We start from the raw sequence: 17,475 nt of genomic DNA, 5'->3' as shown, positions 1-17,475 counted from the left end.
CATTTTTTATGAGAGTTAGGCAAATCCTATCTCTCTGAAATGGATTACATCCAGGACTCCTTACTGTCATCTTGCAAGCACACCACTTCTATGCATTTCTCTTCTTATTGTCTCTGTCATCTTTTAATTATTTATTAGGTTTTTGTAGCATCTTACCTCTAAAGAGTTCAAATCTCATTTGGAGAGTTTTTTAGCAGCAGAATTTTATAAACATTTCTTAAGCTCTGTGCTCCCGTCGTAAAACAACAATGAAACTGCAGAAAGAGCCAAAATAACGGAGAAGGAGAAATGGGGGTGAGAGCAGAGGGGCAAGGAAACCGGTGAGAAGAGGTAGCAGTATATTTGCACAGGAAATCTAATCCTTTAAAGCACTACCCCCAAATCCCTTCACGCTCCCTTATATCTCCTAGGCATGCCGTGGCTGGGCTGCAGAAGGATGACCACGAACTTGGGCCTGTGCTCCATGCTGCAGTTCCCTGGCCCTGTCAATATAACAGATCTTACTCCAGACCCATCTATGAAGGGCTCCATCCACAGTGGCTGGCTTGCGCGTCCATAACACTGTTCCGAGCACGTTGTAAGCAATGGCACATTTAATCCTCACAGCATCCTGTAAACCCCATTAGTGGCTTTATTTCCGAGCTGAGGAAACTGAGGAACAGCTACTAAGTGGCAGGTCCAAGGGTCAGCCCCAAGCGTGTCTCCATCGGAGCCATGCTGTTGATCATGACTAAGCTGCTTATATATGTGCTCTTCGGCTAGAGCGTAGAAATACCAGAGGCTTCCTTTCACTCTGTTTTCTTTGACTTTGTGGTTTCTTTTCCTTTCATTCAATCTTCAAGTTATAATAAAAATAGTTAATGATTTTATTTATATTATTTCTTAAAGTAAAAGGTCTACTTCCCATTGCCTGGAGATCCTAAGTAAATTACTATGTAATTTGATGTTGATCTATTTTCTTAGAGTTATCTTTAACTGCCTGCTTTTGTTACGTTCATCTTGAGTACTCTTTCGACTCTAAAATTCTCCCTATTACTTAGCACTATTTATCCTTTCTTGAGCCAAACATGGGTAAAATGTTTGTAACTAGAGGTTTAGGGAAATAATAAACTAAGTTTCATTGTCAAGAGGAAAACTTAACTTCCTATCCTGTGGTTCGCCATTTGTAGGATTGAAACATCTTATTTCACACTAGTCTTAGCAAAGTTATTTAATTCAATCACAGATATTGGCTTCCAATAAAATATATTGCATTTAAATACTTAAACTGTTGTGGCCAGAGGAAACAGCTAAATGAGAAAGTCCAGTTAGATCTTAGACTTATCACTAGATAAGTGAGAGGTTATTCATTCACGGTAAGTTTTAGATGATAGCTGAAAAACTGTCCGTGTAAGTAATTGAAGATGAGTAATCAAAGTTTTCAATTTGAAAGTAACCAAATTTCAAATCAAATCAAACCAGTAATCAAATTTCTCAAATTGAACTGAAGTCAACTAGCCCCATAAATATTATTATAGATCTGCTTTCTGACCCATCTTCTGTGTGTCTGCCCAACATCTGAAGTTTGCTGGTCGCTGAGACCTCTCTACACATGTATGGAAATCATGAAGTCATGACTGGCCCACTCCTGCCCAATGACACCTTTGATCTTGAGCTTCAACTTCTTCATTCAGTCAATCCATCAGTCATTCATACAACAAACACTTAACTAGCACCTCCCTTCCCCAAAGACATAAAGACAAAGAGAAAAGTACGATTTCTGACTTGAGGAAGTCTAGCAGGAAATTGTATAAATAAATAGACAATTCTCCACACTCGCTTAGTCAAGTCACCAATGGACGTCATTTTGTTACTAGAGCTTCGATTCTTTGTGCCACAGCTGCTGAACTGTTTTTTTATTCAAAAGACTAGAAAATCTGACAATCCATTTTAAATTAAGGAGTCCACTAGATCATGTATCCTTGGAATCCATGTGCTTAACTTTTTAGTTCTTTTAAATTGAAGTATAGTTAACATATATTAGCTTCAGGTGTACAACATAGTGATTTGACAATTACATTACAAAATGCTTACTACAATAAATGTAGTTATCATCTGTCACTGAAGTTATTACCATATTACTGACTATATTATCTATGCTGTACTTTTCATCCCTGTGACTTATTTTATGACTGAAAGAATGTACCTCTTAATTCCCTTCACCTATGTCGCCTATTCCCTCATCTCCTCCCCTCTGACAACCACCACTTTTTTCTCCATATTCATTAATCTGATTCTGTGTTGGTTTGTTTTGTATTTTAGATTCCACATAAAAGTGCCATCATACAGTATTTATCTTTCTCTGTCTCACTGATTTCACTTAGCATAATACCCTCGCCATCCATCCATGTTGCCACAAAAGGCAAAATTTTACTCTTTTTTCAGGGATGAGTAATATTCCATGATGATATATTGATGGACACTGAGGTTGCTTCCAAATCTTGGCAACTGTAAGTGTTTCAATAAATACAGGGGTGCATATATTGTCTCAAATTAGTGTTCTCATTTTCTTTAGGTAACTACTCAGAAATGGAATTATTGAATCATATGATATTTTGTTTAACTTTTTGAGGAACCTCCATACTGTTTTCCATAGTAGATGCACCAGTTTTCTTTCCCCAGCAGTGCACAAGAAGGGTTCCAATTTCTCCACACCATACCAACATATTATTTCTTATCTTTATGATGCTAGCCATTCTGATTGGTGTAGTTTTGATTTGTATTTCCCTGATGATTAGTGCTGTTGAGCATCTTTTCATGTCTGTTGACATGTCATGTTGTGTCTTATATCTATTCAGGTTCTCTGCCCGTTTTTAATCAGATTACTTGCTGGTTTGTTTTGGTGTTGAATTATATGAGTTCTTTAATTTGGGTATTAACCCTTTATCAGATATATCATTTGCAGATATATTTTCCCATTCGGCGGGTTGCCTTTTCATTTTGTTGGTGGTTTCCTTTGCTGTGCAAAAGCTTTTCAATTTGATGTATACTCAATTATTTATTTTTGCTTTTGTTTCCCTACCCTGGGGAGACATATCCAGCATATCCAGAAAAATATTGCTAAGGCCAATGTCCAAGAGATTACTGCCTATGTTTTATTTTAGGAGTTTCATGGTTTCAGGTCTCACATTTAGGTCTGTAATCCATTTTTAATTTATATTGTGTATGGTGTAAAAAAGTGGTCAGTTTCATTTCACATGTAGCTGTCCAGTTTTCCCAGCACCATTTATTGAAAAGACTGTCTTTTCCCCATCTATATTATTTCATCCTTTGTTGTAGATTAATTGACCATATAAGTGTGGGTTTATTTCTGGGCTCACTATTCTCTTTCATTGATCTGCGTGTCTATTTTCGTATTAGTACCATACTGTTTTATTATAACTTTGTAGTATAGTTTGAAATCTGGAATTGCGATACCTACAGTTTTGTCCTTCTTTTTCAGTATTACTTTGGTTATTTGGGGTCTTTTGTGATTCCATATAAATTTTAACATTATTTTTTCTATATCTGTGAAAAATACTACTGGTATTTTCATAGGATTGCATTAAATTTGTAGATTGCTCTGGGTAGTGTGGACATTTTACCAATATGAATTCTTCCAATCCATGAGCATGATATATCTTTGCATTTACTTGTGCCATCTTCAATTTCTTTCATCAGTGTCTTATAGTTTACAGAGCACAGGTCTTTCACCTCCTTGGTTAAGTATATTCCTAGATCTTTTATCTTTTTTCTTTTTTTTTTTACTGTTTGGTTTTTTTTTTTTTTATTAAGTTCAGTTAGCCAGCAAATAGTACATCATAAGTTTTTGTTGTAGTGTTCAATGATTCATTAGTCATGAGCACCCTGTGCTCATCCCAATATTTTCTTTTTGATGCAATTGTAAATACAATTGTTTTCTTAATTTCTCTTCCTGCTAGCTTGTTATTAGTACATAGAAACAACAGATTTCTGTATATTGATTTCATATCTTGCAATTTTACTAAATTCACTTATTAGTTCTAGTAGTTTTGGGTGGAGTCTTTAGGTATTTTTTTTATATATATGGTATCATGTCATCTATAAATAGTGACAATTTTACTTCTTATCAATTTGAATGCATTTTATTTCTTTTTCTACTCTGATTGCTATGCCTAGGACTTCCAGTACTATGTTGAATAAAAGTGACAAGAGAGGACACTCTTGTCTTGTTCCTGATCTTAGAGGAAAATCTTTCAGCATTTCACTGTTGAGTATAATGTTAGTAGTGGTATTTTCACATATGACCTTTATTATGTTGAGGTTTGTTCTCTCTAAACTTACTTTATGGAGAATTTTTATCATGAATGAGTGTTGAATTTTATCAAATGCTTTTTCTGTATCCATTGAGATGATCATATAATTTTATTCTTCATTTTGTTTATATGGTGTATCACACTGATTTGTGAATAGTGAGCCATCCTTTTTCCTGGAATAAAGCAAAGTCAGTCAGTCAGAAAAAGACAAATACCATATAATTTCCCTCATATATGGAATTTAAGAAACAGAACAGAAGAATATACGGGAGAGGGGGGAAAAAGAGAGAGGGAACAAACCATAAGAAACTCTTAACAACAGAGAACAAATGAGGGTTGATGGTGGGAGGTGGTGGGGGATGGGCTAGATGGGTGGTGGGTATTAAGGAGGGCACTTGTTGTGATGAGCACTGGGTATTGTATGTAAGTGATGAATCACTGAATCTACTCCTGAAACCAATTGCACTGCATGCTAACTAACTAGAATTTAAATAAAAATTTGAAAAAAATCCTACTTGGTCATGGTGGATGATCTTTTTAATGTATTATTGAACTCAATTTGCTAATATTTTGTTGAAGATTTTTGCATCTATCTTCATCAGGGATATTGATTTGTAATTTTTTTTGTTTTTGGTAGGTTCTTTGGTTTTGGTATCAGGGTAATTCTGGCCTCATAGAATGAATTTGGAAGTATTCCTTCCTTTTCCATTTTTATGTGATAGGTTGAGAAGGATACGTAGTAACTCTTTTTTAAATATTTGGTGAGGGATGCCTGGGTGGCTTAGTCAGTTAAGCATCTGCCTTTGGCTCAGGTCATGATCCAGGGTCCTGGGATCTAGTCCTGCATCCAGCTCCTTCCTCAGTGGGGGGCCTGCTTCTCCCTCTGCCTGCCACTCTCCCAGCTTGTGCTCTCCCTCTCCTTCTCTTGCTCTGATAATTAATTAGTTCATTCGTTGGTAGAATTCACCTGTGAATCCATCTGGTCCTGGACTTTTGTTGGTTGTGAGATTTTTGATTATCAATTGTATTTCACTACTAGTTATCTGTTCAGATCTTCTATTTCTTCCTAATTCAGATTTGGAAAATTGAATGTTGGTAGGAATTTATCAATTTCTTCTAGGTTGTCCAATTTGTTGGCATATAATTTTTCATAGTAGCCTCTTATAATCTTTGGTATTGCTCTGGAACCAGTTGCAACTTTTCATCTTTCATTTCTTTTTTTTTTTTTTTTAAAGATTTTATTTATTTATTCGACAGAGATAGAGACAGCCAGCAAGAGAGGGAACCCAAGCAGGGGGAGTGGGAGAGGAAGAAGCAGGCTCCCAGCGGAGGAGCCTGATGTGGGGCTCAATCCCATAACGCCGGGATCATGCCCTGAGCTGAAGGCAGACGCTTAACCGCTGTGCCACCCAGGCGCCCCTCATCTTTCATTTCTGATCTTATTTATTTGCATCCTTTTTTTTTTTTCTTTTTGAAGAATCTGGCTAAAAATTTATCAATTTTGTCTTTTCAGAGAGCCAGTGCCTGGTTTTATTGATCTTTTCTATTTTTTTAATCTATATCTCATTTATTTCTGCTCTGATCTGTATTATTTCCTCTACTTACTTCAGACTTTGTTCTTCTTTATCTAATATTTTAGGTATAAGTTTAGATTGTTTATTTAAGATCTTTCATGTTTCTCGAGGTAAGCCTGTATCCCTATAAACTTCCCTCTTAGAATTGCTTTTGCGGTTGTGTTTTCATTTTCATTTGCCTTCATGTATTTTTTGTTATGTCTGCATATATTTTTGATCTCTTTGATTTCTTCAATGACACACTGGTTGTTTAGTAGCATGTTGTTGAGCCTACAGGTGTTTGTGATTTTTTCAAATTTTCTTCTTATAACTTATTTCTAGTTTCATACTGTTGTGGTTGGAAAAAATGCTTGATATGATTTCAATATTCTTAAACTTAACTGAAAATTGTTGTGTGGCCTAACATGTGATCTATCTTCAAAAATGTTCCATGTGCACTTAAAATGAATGTGTATTCTGCTTTGGGGAATGGAATGTCCCTGTATATGACTAAGTCCATCTGGTCTAATGTGTCGTTCAAAGCCACTATTTCATTATTGTTTTTCTGCCTGGAATCTATCTGTAACTTAAGTTGGGTGTTAACGTCCTCTCCTATTATTGTATTGTTGTCTACTTGCCACTTTATGTCTGTTAATATCTGTTTTATATATTTAGGTTCTATGTTGAGTGCATAGATATTTGTAATTGTTGTGTCCTCTTGTTACAGTGAACCCTTTACCATTATGTAATGTTTTGTCTCTTTTTATATCTTTGTTCTAAAGTGTATTTTGTCTGATATAAGTATTGCTACCCAGGTTTGCTTTTTGACTTGCATTTGCATGGAATATTTCTTTTCATCAGGCACCCTGTATTTTCAACTTCCCTATCGGCTCCTTTCTAAAAGCCACTGGAAAACTGCTTTATAAAGAATATATTTTCAATAGTTCTTTAATTTGAACTACATAGCTTTAAATATTTCAGTACATAGGTTTACAGGGTGCCCATAAAACATTTCTAAGTTCTCCATAAGAAAAACAATATCAAATAGAATTTTGAAAGAACTTTACAAAATGAAGAAAGGTGTTAAGAAATTGCAAAATATCTGTGATGCATTTAATCCAGCAAAACATCTATGATGCATTTAATCTTATGAAATATTTTGGGGAGATGAAAATGACAAAATTTCAATTATTTGCAGCAGCCTATATTCAAAGTGTTGAGCTGATTATACAGCTGATGTTTAGACCATCAAATAAAATATAAGGCTCTTTGAAATACAAAAAAAGTAAGAATAATAATTTAAAACAACAGCAGCAACAGAACCAATTTTACCTAGAAGAAAGATAAGGAGAATGACTCTCAGGATAGCCATTATCAGCTACTTACTCTTTTAAATGGAAAAAGATAATCTTCGAGGTAATTAACTTTCCTGCATTATAATTACAAAGAAGTATATTTTAAAGGCTTAAACTAAAAAAGAGATTTTGCAGGTACGAGAACCTACTATCAATTTCCAGCAGAGTGGTTCAGCCGTAAGGAGTACCTCGTGCTTGCGTAGCTCAAAACCGATCCAGAAACATAAATACCCTTTATGTTTAAAATGCTTCACCACATTTCATTTAATTTTATCAGGCATATGAGATAATTGGTTGATCTCACTGTAACAGATGAAGCACCAACTGAAAGAACACCAGCCCTTCAGGGCCTCTGAGCTCTGATAAGTATTCAACCTGTGAAAGTTACTTCTCTTTTTAGTTGGAGATCCAATTGGATATCATATAAGAGTTCTATTAAATTCAAATTTCTCTGTGGCAAAAAACATTATTCCTACCAGTTAGAAGTTCTTCTGATTTCAGTTTGAATAATTTCTCCCTTATAATCTTGTTAGTGTTTGAGTCTTGATCATCTTTCTTTATGACTGAGGCAAACACCAAGCTTGCCGTAGGTGGTTTATTTGCAGTCTGCTACTGTGTATGTGTCAAATATCATATTTTGGTCTTAGTTGTAGGGACTCATAGTAAAACCTTTATTCAAGTCCATCTATGTTCAAAGAGGTCCCTCATAGCCAAATTGATTGAACACCGTGTTTTTTGACTCCAGTAAAAAAGAAAAGGGGATCTTGATTACTTGCATATCTTTGTTACAGGAAAGAGAACTAATATCTTCAAAACAGATGTGCCTATGTTTAAAAAGCCAACTGCTATATGAAACAAATTGTAAAATCCAGTTAACCAAAATAGAATAATTCAACATTAACTTTTGCTTAGTGTAAAGGGAAAACCTTTTATTACTGTACCTTTTTTATAAAATAGCAACTAAATGTTTTATGGATATGACTAGTGGAAAATAAACTAGATTGGGAGTCAGGAGATTGAGCAAACGATTTAACTTCCCTAAGTCTCAGAATATTAATTTATAAAATATTAAAATTTTAAATATTATTATTTATAAATATATAAATAATATGTAAATTATATAAAATATATAAATAAGTATTATTATTTATAATTTTATAAATTATTTATGAATATTAAAATTTTAAATAAAATATATATTAAAATATAAAAAAGATTTCCCCCACTATAAACCACCTACAGCACAACCCATTTGTATGTGTAGCTAATGAAACATCAAAAAACTCTCTACCAAATCTCAGAAGGAGTGCCCATCCATGACAAATGCACTCTGTCTTGAAGATTTTTAAAAAATCTTCCTAGAATAGAATTTTACCTTTACTGAAATGTGTTGAGGCATTTTAAGTGTGTGCTTTATCTCTTCATAACATTTGGCAAAAGTGGATACTTTTTAAAATCATTCAATATCACAGACATAGATTTTACTTGAATTTCTCATACCAGTAAATAGATGGATAGTTTTATGGCTGAGATGTGTACGTAAAAAGTAAAGGAATTGCTTATTACTGAAAACTGATTATTGGCACTAAAAGTCAAAGAAGTCATTATTTTGATGGGGTTAAAATATTGCAATTTACTCATTACAACATTCAAAAATAGAAATGGTCAACTAATTTCGTCTCATTGGAGTGTAAGAAATTTTATGCAGCCTCAAGAAGAAGGCAATAAATCTAGGACTTAAAAGCCCAGGCTTGCTGCCATAAGACTCACTGACTATTTGTGTGACCTTGAGCAAATATTTTAATGTATCTAAGTCTTGGTTTTCTTGTCTATGAAACAGAGGATAATGATATCAGTTAATGTTTCTGTGGTGATCTAATAAGACACATGACACAGTACCTGGCACATAAGTAGGACTATCTAAATGTCAGGAACTATTACATGAATCTCCTTCATTGTATGATAAATAGAGAAGTGTCTTGTGTATTGTCATATGTAGCATGTCTTCATAAAGTGGTATAGAAACCAAAGCTCTTAAAATGCAATGGAACAGAATAGAGAGTCCAGAAACAAACCCATGCATATACATATACACTCAGCTAATTTTTAAGAAGGGAGCCAAGAATACAAATTAGGAAAGGATAGTCTCTTCAACAAATTGTATTGGGAAAACTGGATTTCCACATACAAAATAATAAAACTGGACCCTTACCTTACTACTCAAATTGAATTAAACACTTGATTATAAAAACTGAAACCTGAGAATTCCTAATAGAAAACACAGGCAGAAACCTCCTTGACATTGGTCTTGGCAGAATTTTTGGGATGTGATACCAAAACCATAGGCAACACAAGCAAATATAAACAAGTGGGACTACAACAAACTCAGAAGTTTCTGCACAGCAAAGGAAACAAGTAACAAAATGAACAAACTACAGAATGAGAGAAAATATTTGTAAATAATCTATCTGATAATGGGTTAATATCCAAAATACATAAGGAACTTATACAACTCAATAGCAAAAAAATAAATAAAAAGAACCTGATTTAAAAAATGGGCAAAATACCTAAATAGACATATTTGCAAAGACGACATACAAATGTCCAGCAGGTGTATAAAATGAAGCTTAACATCACTATTGATCAAGGAAATGCAAATCGAAAGCACAATGAGATGTCACTTACACTTGTTAGGATGGCTATTACCAAAAAGTGAAAAAATAACAAATGTTGGCAAGAATGTAGAGAAAAGGGAACTCTCATATACTGTTGGTGGGAATGTAAATTGGTACAGCCCATTGTACGGGAAACAGTACGGAGCTTCCTCAAAAAGTTAAAAGTAGAACTACCATATCAATCCACCAATCTCACTTCTGGGTATATAGCCAAAGGAAATAGAACCACTGTCTCAAAGAGGTGTCTGTACTCCCATGTTCATTGCAGCATTATTCATATTGCTGAGATATGGAAATAATCTAAACGCTTATCAACAGATGGAAGGACAAAGAAAAGGCGAGAGAGAGAGAGAGAGAAAGAGAACAGAATATTATCCAGCCTTTAAAAAAGAAGGAAATTCTGTCATTTGCAACAACAGGTATGAATCTGGAGGATATTACGCTACGTGAAATAAGTCAGACACAGAAAGCCAACTGCTGCGTGTACCACTTCACGTGGAATCTAAAAAAAGCCGAACTCATGGTAACAGAGTAGGGGCTGGGAAATGGAGGAAAAGGGGAGATATTAGTCAAAGAACGTAAACTTTCAGCTGTAAGATGAGTAAAAGTACAGCATGGTGATTCTAATTAATAATAATGTAATAATAATGTACTATATACTTGAAATATCCTGAAAGTAGACCTCAGTGTTCTCAATGCATACAAAAACTGGTAACTATGTGAGGTGACAGATATGTTAATTAGCCTGATCATTTCACAATCTATATGTATACCTAAATATCACATTATACATCTTAAATATGTATAATTTCTATTTGTCAGTCATACCTCAATAAATCATACCTCAATAAAGCTGGAAGAAAATAAAATTTTAAGATACACATTTTTTCTTAAAACTCATTTTTTAAAAGATCTTATTTAGGGGTGCCTGTGTGGCTCAGTTGTTAAGCATCAGTCTTCGGCTCGGTTCATGACCCCAGGGTCCTGGGATCAAATCCCATATTAGGCTCCTGCTCGGTGAGCCTGCTTCTCCCTCTCCTTCTGCCTCCTCCCCCTGCTTGTGCTCTCTCTCTGTCAAATACATAAAAATAAAATCTAAAAAAAAAAGATCTTATTTTTTCTTTTTTTTGAGAGAGAGAGAGAAAATGAGCAGGGGGGAAGAGCAGAGGGAGAGGGAGAAATAGACACCCTGCTGAGCAGGGAGCTCAAGGAGAGGCTCGATCTCAGGACCCAGGGATGATGACCTGAGCCGAAGGCAGACCCATAAACCAACTGAGGTACCCAGGCATCCCTTAAAACTCATTTTTTGGTATTCTTGGAGATTCATTTGAAAAATAACCCTTGGAAGTACACAGAACATTTCCTAATCTTCATGTCTTATAAATTTAGAATGATGACTAGACAATTATTAGGTGGCATTTTTATTTTTTTCTCAGATACAATTTCCTCATGAATAGACATTTTATTTAAATATTCTTTTTAGTCTGCACTTCAATTACAGGCCACCATTAGTCATGCTGCATATTTTACAAACATCTAATTCAACGCATAAATGTGCAGAACACGATGTGAGTGCCGCGGTAGTCACAGCTGAGTAAGACATTGTCCTCACCCTGAAGTCTCAAGCAGCGGGATCAGCAAAGCTCATCAATAACTAAACTGCTAGGTCAAGTAGGGGAGGCGCAGTAAGAGAACACGAAGTTAACATTATATCTAGACTGGGCTTCAGGATATCTATAGCCTATTAAATAAGGTTGATACACAGGCAGAATTTAGACAAAAAGGGAAAGAAAAGCACTTCCAGGTAAGCAAGACTGCAAAACCATGGAACCAAGTGAAAAACGAGGAAAGCCATGTCAGGAACAGAAAGTAGTGAAGTCTGTAAGACGGTAGGGTAATTGTAGGAAAGAACATAAAGATCATTTGAGACTTTCTTGTGGACAGCATTCAATACCAAGATGAAGAGTTTAAACTTACTAAAATTTACTGTCCATAAGAATTTTTAAAATTATTTTCAATGAATAATAAAAAGGAAGAAATTCTATAATTACATATTAAACATTTTCTTGCCATCCACACTACAATGAATATACTATCAAATTTTTAGTTAAGTGAAAGTGCTTACATATCAAACTCAAGCTTAATTTAAAAAGTCCGCTGATTAAAAAGAGAGACACTTTCTGTTGGCACCTTCTGCATTGTACCATGAAAATTCCTCTCTGGTGATGTGCTCATGCATTCCCTAGCGTGAGTTTTCTCTTCCTTTGCCATAAAATATTATTATCTTTTTTTTCTTATTTTGTGTACAATATGTTCTATTTTCAACTTCAAAGACATTGATTTCTTATATACTTCACATCTACAGATATTTGAAATGTCTCCAAAACAGCCATGTTTAAAAAAGATAATGTATGAATAAACCAAGTTTCTAAAGAATAACTTTGAAACAGATTTATGCTAAGAGCAACACAGAAATTCCAAAGTAATATTTCATAGAATTATTATGTGATTTAACTAAACCATTAGTCAATAATTTAAGGCAAATGGTTGAAAATGTACTTTGAAAGACAAATACAAAACATTTTTCTCTTTATAAGCTTCCTCAGCTAAACAAACATTATCAAAAGAAACTACTTATTAGCAGCTGTTTGAGATTTGTGAGACTTTCTCTAGGGAATAATTTAGAGGTAATTATTTTCCTCTCCACAGACAGCAAATTCAAAGTTCTTGAAAAACTTTATTAAATCAAATATAACCTATAGTTGAAATCAAATAGCAACATAGACTCATGAGCACACCTCTAGAACAAAGGAAAACCAACATGACAAATAAAAATTTATTTATTTATTTTAGATAGAGAGAGTGTGGAGTGGGGGGGGAGGGGCAGAGGGAGAGGAGAGAGGGAATCCACAAGCAGACTCCTCCCCAGCTGAGTGCGGAGCCTGACATGGGGCTCAATCCCAGGACCCTGAGATCATGACCTGAGCCGAAATCAGGAGCCACCTACTTAACCAACTGAGCCACCCACATGCCCGCAATGTGACAAAGAAAGGACATGTCAATGTGTCCTGAGAGTTAAAGCTATGCCCTGAAAGGGGATGTAGGGGAATTGTTCCTCTCACAGCAGCTGACGGACAAAGGAAGAAGAGCCAGTGCAGCAAGTGGGCTACAACATGTTCTGGAAGGAGTTGCTGACGCCTGACCTCACCTGATAGGTGAAACACTCATCAACAAGTAATCTAGAGGTTTTCCAAGACCAATACCATTCCAGAATATGAGGCCTTGTTTTGTTTTATCCATAAATGTTGACAATATCAGCTATTTGACAAGGAAAATTATAGACATTTAATCTTACAATGGGAGGCATTATAAATGGTCTTCTTTTAATGGAAAAGGATAGAAGAAATTTGTAAAATTTGATAGACCCAAAACTGGTTAATTTTTTAAAAAGGAAATAATGAAACAGCAATGGTCAATATTCAAAGAAACACAAAAATCTAAAATGTATAATGTATGTCCACCAATGGATTTAAGTGTAGGCTAGGTCCTGACAGAATACGTTGCTTTGTTCTACGGCATAAAAACAGGAGATGAGGGCTCTCATGTCATCAGCTGTCCTGGTTATTCAGACACCCTCGTACCAGACTATGTGGACGCTTTGGGATGGGCTTTCTGGCTTTCATGCCAAATACCTGTGGAAGCTGAGAACCTCCCATTCCAGCTTAGGCCCGGCCTCCTCCAGTGCCCCCCCACACCTATTGCCCTGAAGATATCACCACGTTCTACAACTTTAGCCTGTGGGCCTTGTGATTGGGTGCCAGCTTCACCAGGAACTCCATACAACCATTCTCTTTTGCATTCCCTGGTGTTTCCCTAGGACACTTTTCTCCCCAGCCTACGGAGATCTCCTCTTCCTGCCAAGGAACTTCTTTAAAGCACTTCCCTTCTCTGCATGACACCTGGCTACAAACATCAAGTGTTGGAGATTTAACCAAAGGCTGGGGAATCCCTTGACTCCAGATTCCCTCTGCAATTCTATTCACCCCAAGTCCCTAACACAGTGATTATAAAGCATGACCCAGGGTATGAAATAAAGAGATGGAAAATATAGAAGGAGGCACACAAGTTTTCCACAAATGATACTTTTTCCATTAAAGACAAAGAAAATCCTATCCAATAAATATTACTTACTTTCAATCAGCAGATCGTACATTAATGCTAAACATGGTGAAATCAATTTAGAAATAATACAATAAGACTTTTAGATATTGGTCTGACATTTGGATACAGCGTGAGATTTTCCTCTGTTAATTTTATGTACTAAAGAACTGGAAATTATAGCCATAGATATAAAAATATGGTTTTTTTTCTCTTGTTTTGCTGAGAACAAACACTAAGAAAAAAAAATAAACCTAAGAGTAAATTTTTTAAATGTCTAGAGATATCATTTAAATAATAATTAATCTGTTTAAGGAAAAATAATTTTAATCTACAATCTGAAGACCAAGTAATACAATAATGAAAGGTAATCTTAGTTGATTTTTTTTCCAGGTAGAGCACATGGGGAACATGTGAGAATAGTGAATTACCTCTTCATTAAGCCTCTCTGCCTTAACTCATTTGCCTCAACTGAAAATAGAATTGTAAAAGAAAGGAAAAAAATAAGTTGACAGATTTTATATCTTCTGATATTATCCACAGTATGTCAGACTTTTGACATAATATTCTATATGTGTGATAAGCAGTCACTCCAAAGCAAGCATTTGAAAGTTCTCATGATCCCAAGATGTCCTAGTAACTGTAAACCAAGAAATCAAAAATGGCAAGTAATTGTTTCAGTAAGGTGAACAGTTCACAATCCGTGCTGAGAAATACATTATTCTGCAATCTAAACGGTGCAAAGTGTATACAATCCTTGCTTTTGGAAGTAACTTATGACTGAAAAAGAAAATGAGCATTGTCTGGGTATAACCCTAAACAAAACCTGACATCCCGAACAACCTAATTCTACCTAATTAATCTAAGAAGAATAGCAAGAAATCAAGGGTAAGTGGTGAAATAAAAACAGATTTGAAGAGCGCATAATCTGATCATTAGCAGGACCAAGTAAAGGTACTTTACTCAGGCAAAAATGAGACAAGGCAGGAAGAAGGATTGAGTTAAACTGTGCCCTATATTACAGCAGCCCTGTGAAGTTGTAAAAGAACTGGACTATTTCATCCCAGGCCATACAGAACATTGCACATGCCAACTCCCACCCAGGAATGAAATTTAGATCAAAATGTTCTGTGTAATATGCCGGCCACATCATAGATATCTTTTTTTTCCTACATGGTATAAAATAATTAAAAGTGATCACAGAGATCACTTTTCCAGATCTTTCACATCATTCCTACATTCACGCTGGTCTTTACACAAGTCATTTCAAGAAAAATAAGCCTGGTCATGATCACAAGGAAAAGCCATTAGCCTCCAGTCCAGCAGAACTAAAATTATGATTTCACTAAAAACAGAGAGACAGTCTACACTTTATTCTTTCTGGTTTACTTTAGTATTTCAAAGCTGCAGAAAGCTATTGTCTTACATAGATATATAAATAACTTCTGATTTATCTTTCTCACTGGCTACTCCAAAAGCATGATGTAAAGCTACCGGAGATGTTCCAGTTAAATGAACAAACTGACTTGATCAGTTCCTTTGTGAAATAATATTTGCAATGTTACATGCTTTGGGGCTGAAAAACATGTCCTGAAAGTAAGACTTAGTCCAAAAATTACCCGACATCTGCTCTTTTATTCTGCTCTGTTTGTTGTCTTTGATGAAAAGCAATACTCGCTCTGATCTAGGAATGAAAGTGGTCAGAAATTTAGCACAGATGCAAAGGGCATGTTGACAAATAGAGCAAAACAGAAGGCCAGCATATGAACCTTGGTTCATGGTAAACTAAAACAACAAAAGATTAAGTAGCATGTATATTCAAATGAAGATAAATTTACCTTCTCATACATACACATCTATCTCTCGATTAGCAATACTGATTTATTCCTGAAAATAACACCACTTAATGAAAAAGCATTAAATGAAAACAATTTTTTTCCATTAGTTTTAATGGGGAAAAATTATGATTTGTTTCATTTTAATCCAAAATACTCAATTTTCACAGAGGAAAAAAAAACATGTCCATTGAATAATGAAAACAAGTTATGTGATAAATAACAATTTGAAAATAAGTAGTTTTTACAATAAAATAGAATGAAGCTTTATTATATTCTTTTTATCTTCTGTGTTTTTTTTCTTCACCAGTTTTCAACTCTTTCGGAGTTTAGAATTATCTTGTATTCAAACTGTACTTAAGGATAAAGACGCCGCACAGAAAAATTCCAAAGGGCCAAATTATGACTAAATATGAGAAAGCTTAAGAAAAAGGTGCCTGTGCCCATCAGACTGAGAAGTCTTTTCAGCATACACTTCACAAAGAAAAAGTGCTTTGGTTCATACGAATAGTGCAAAATGCAAATTTGTTTCATATGATATTTTCTGATTAGAAACTACAGCATTGAGTAAATTGGTGTGTCTTTGCAATCATGTTAACATATAACTTCTTAAAAAAGACGTATTTAGTGTTTATCATAGTGAAAAATTTAATAAACTGCCAATAAAATGTCATTCAAAAGCAGATAACTTTTCAAGAACTGTTCAGGCAAAAAGTCATTAAGTAAACAGCTGTTACGTGAGCTAAGTATCTATTACAGATGCATATATGCACCTGTGTGTATAATTCACATCCTTAAATAAAGGATGGGCGAACATCTGTAAGATAAAAGTTATATCTGGATTTATTTTTTTTTAATATTTTATTTATTTATTTGAGAAGACACAGATAGTGAGAGAGAGAGAGCATGAGCAGGAAGGAGGGGGAGAAGCAGACTTCCTGCTGAGCATGGAGCCTGATGTGGGGCTCGATCCCAGGACCCTGGGATCATGACCTGAGCCGAAGGCGGACTCTTAACCGACTGAGCCACCCAGGCGCCCCTATATCTGGATTTAGAAGAAAAAATAAAACAATTATTTGAAGAGCTGTACTTTGTTTCTTCGTTCTCCTGATAACTACTTCTAATGCTTCCAATTTTCAACTTCCAATTTTGAACCCCTGGTATATCCAGGCAGTGGCAAAAAGTCCTCAAAGACTAGTGGGTAAGTCACAGCATGGTACGTAACTTACTGATTTTCTATTCTGAGAACCCTTTTTTTGGTAATACTTTTTTTTTTCTTTTTTTGAACTATAGTTGACATACAACATTGTATTAGTCTCAGGTGTCGCACAGAGTGATTCAACTCTGTATTATGCTGTGCTCACCACAAGCGTAGCTACCGTCTGTACCGCACAATGCTATTACAATACCACTGACTACATTCCCTATGCTGTACATTTCATCCCTGTGACTTTTTCATTCCGCAACTGGGAGTCTGTACCTCTCCTTTATTTAGAATCACAATCACTAGTAAATATAAATATGAAAACATCTTGGCATATTGTACTCCCATGTCATATTTGTATTTCTCTTATTTCACTTAGCAT

The sequence above is a fragment of the Ursus americanus genome, chromosome 27 (genome assembly GCF_024610735.1).
Source record: "Ursus americanus isolate L20-20 chromosome 27, mUrsAme1.1.p, whole genome shotgun sequence".
Lineage (NCBI taxonomy): Eukaryota > Metazoa > Chordata > Mammalia > Carnivora > Ursidae > Ursus > Ursus americanus.
Note: the sequence above shows the minus strand (reverse complement) of the source record.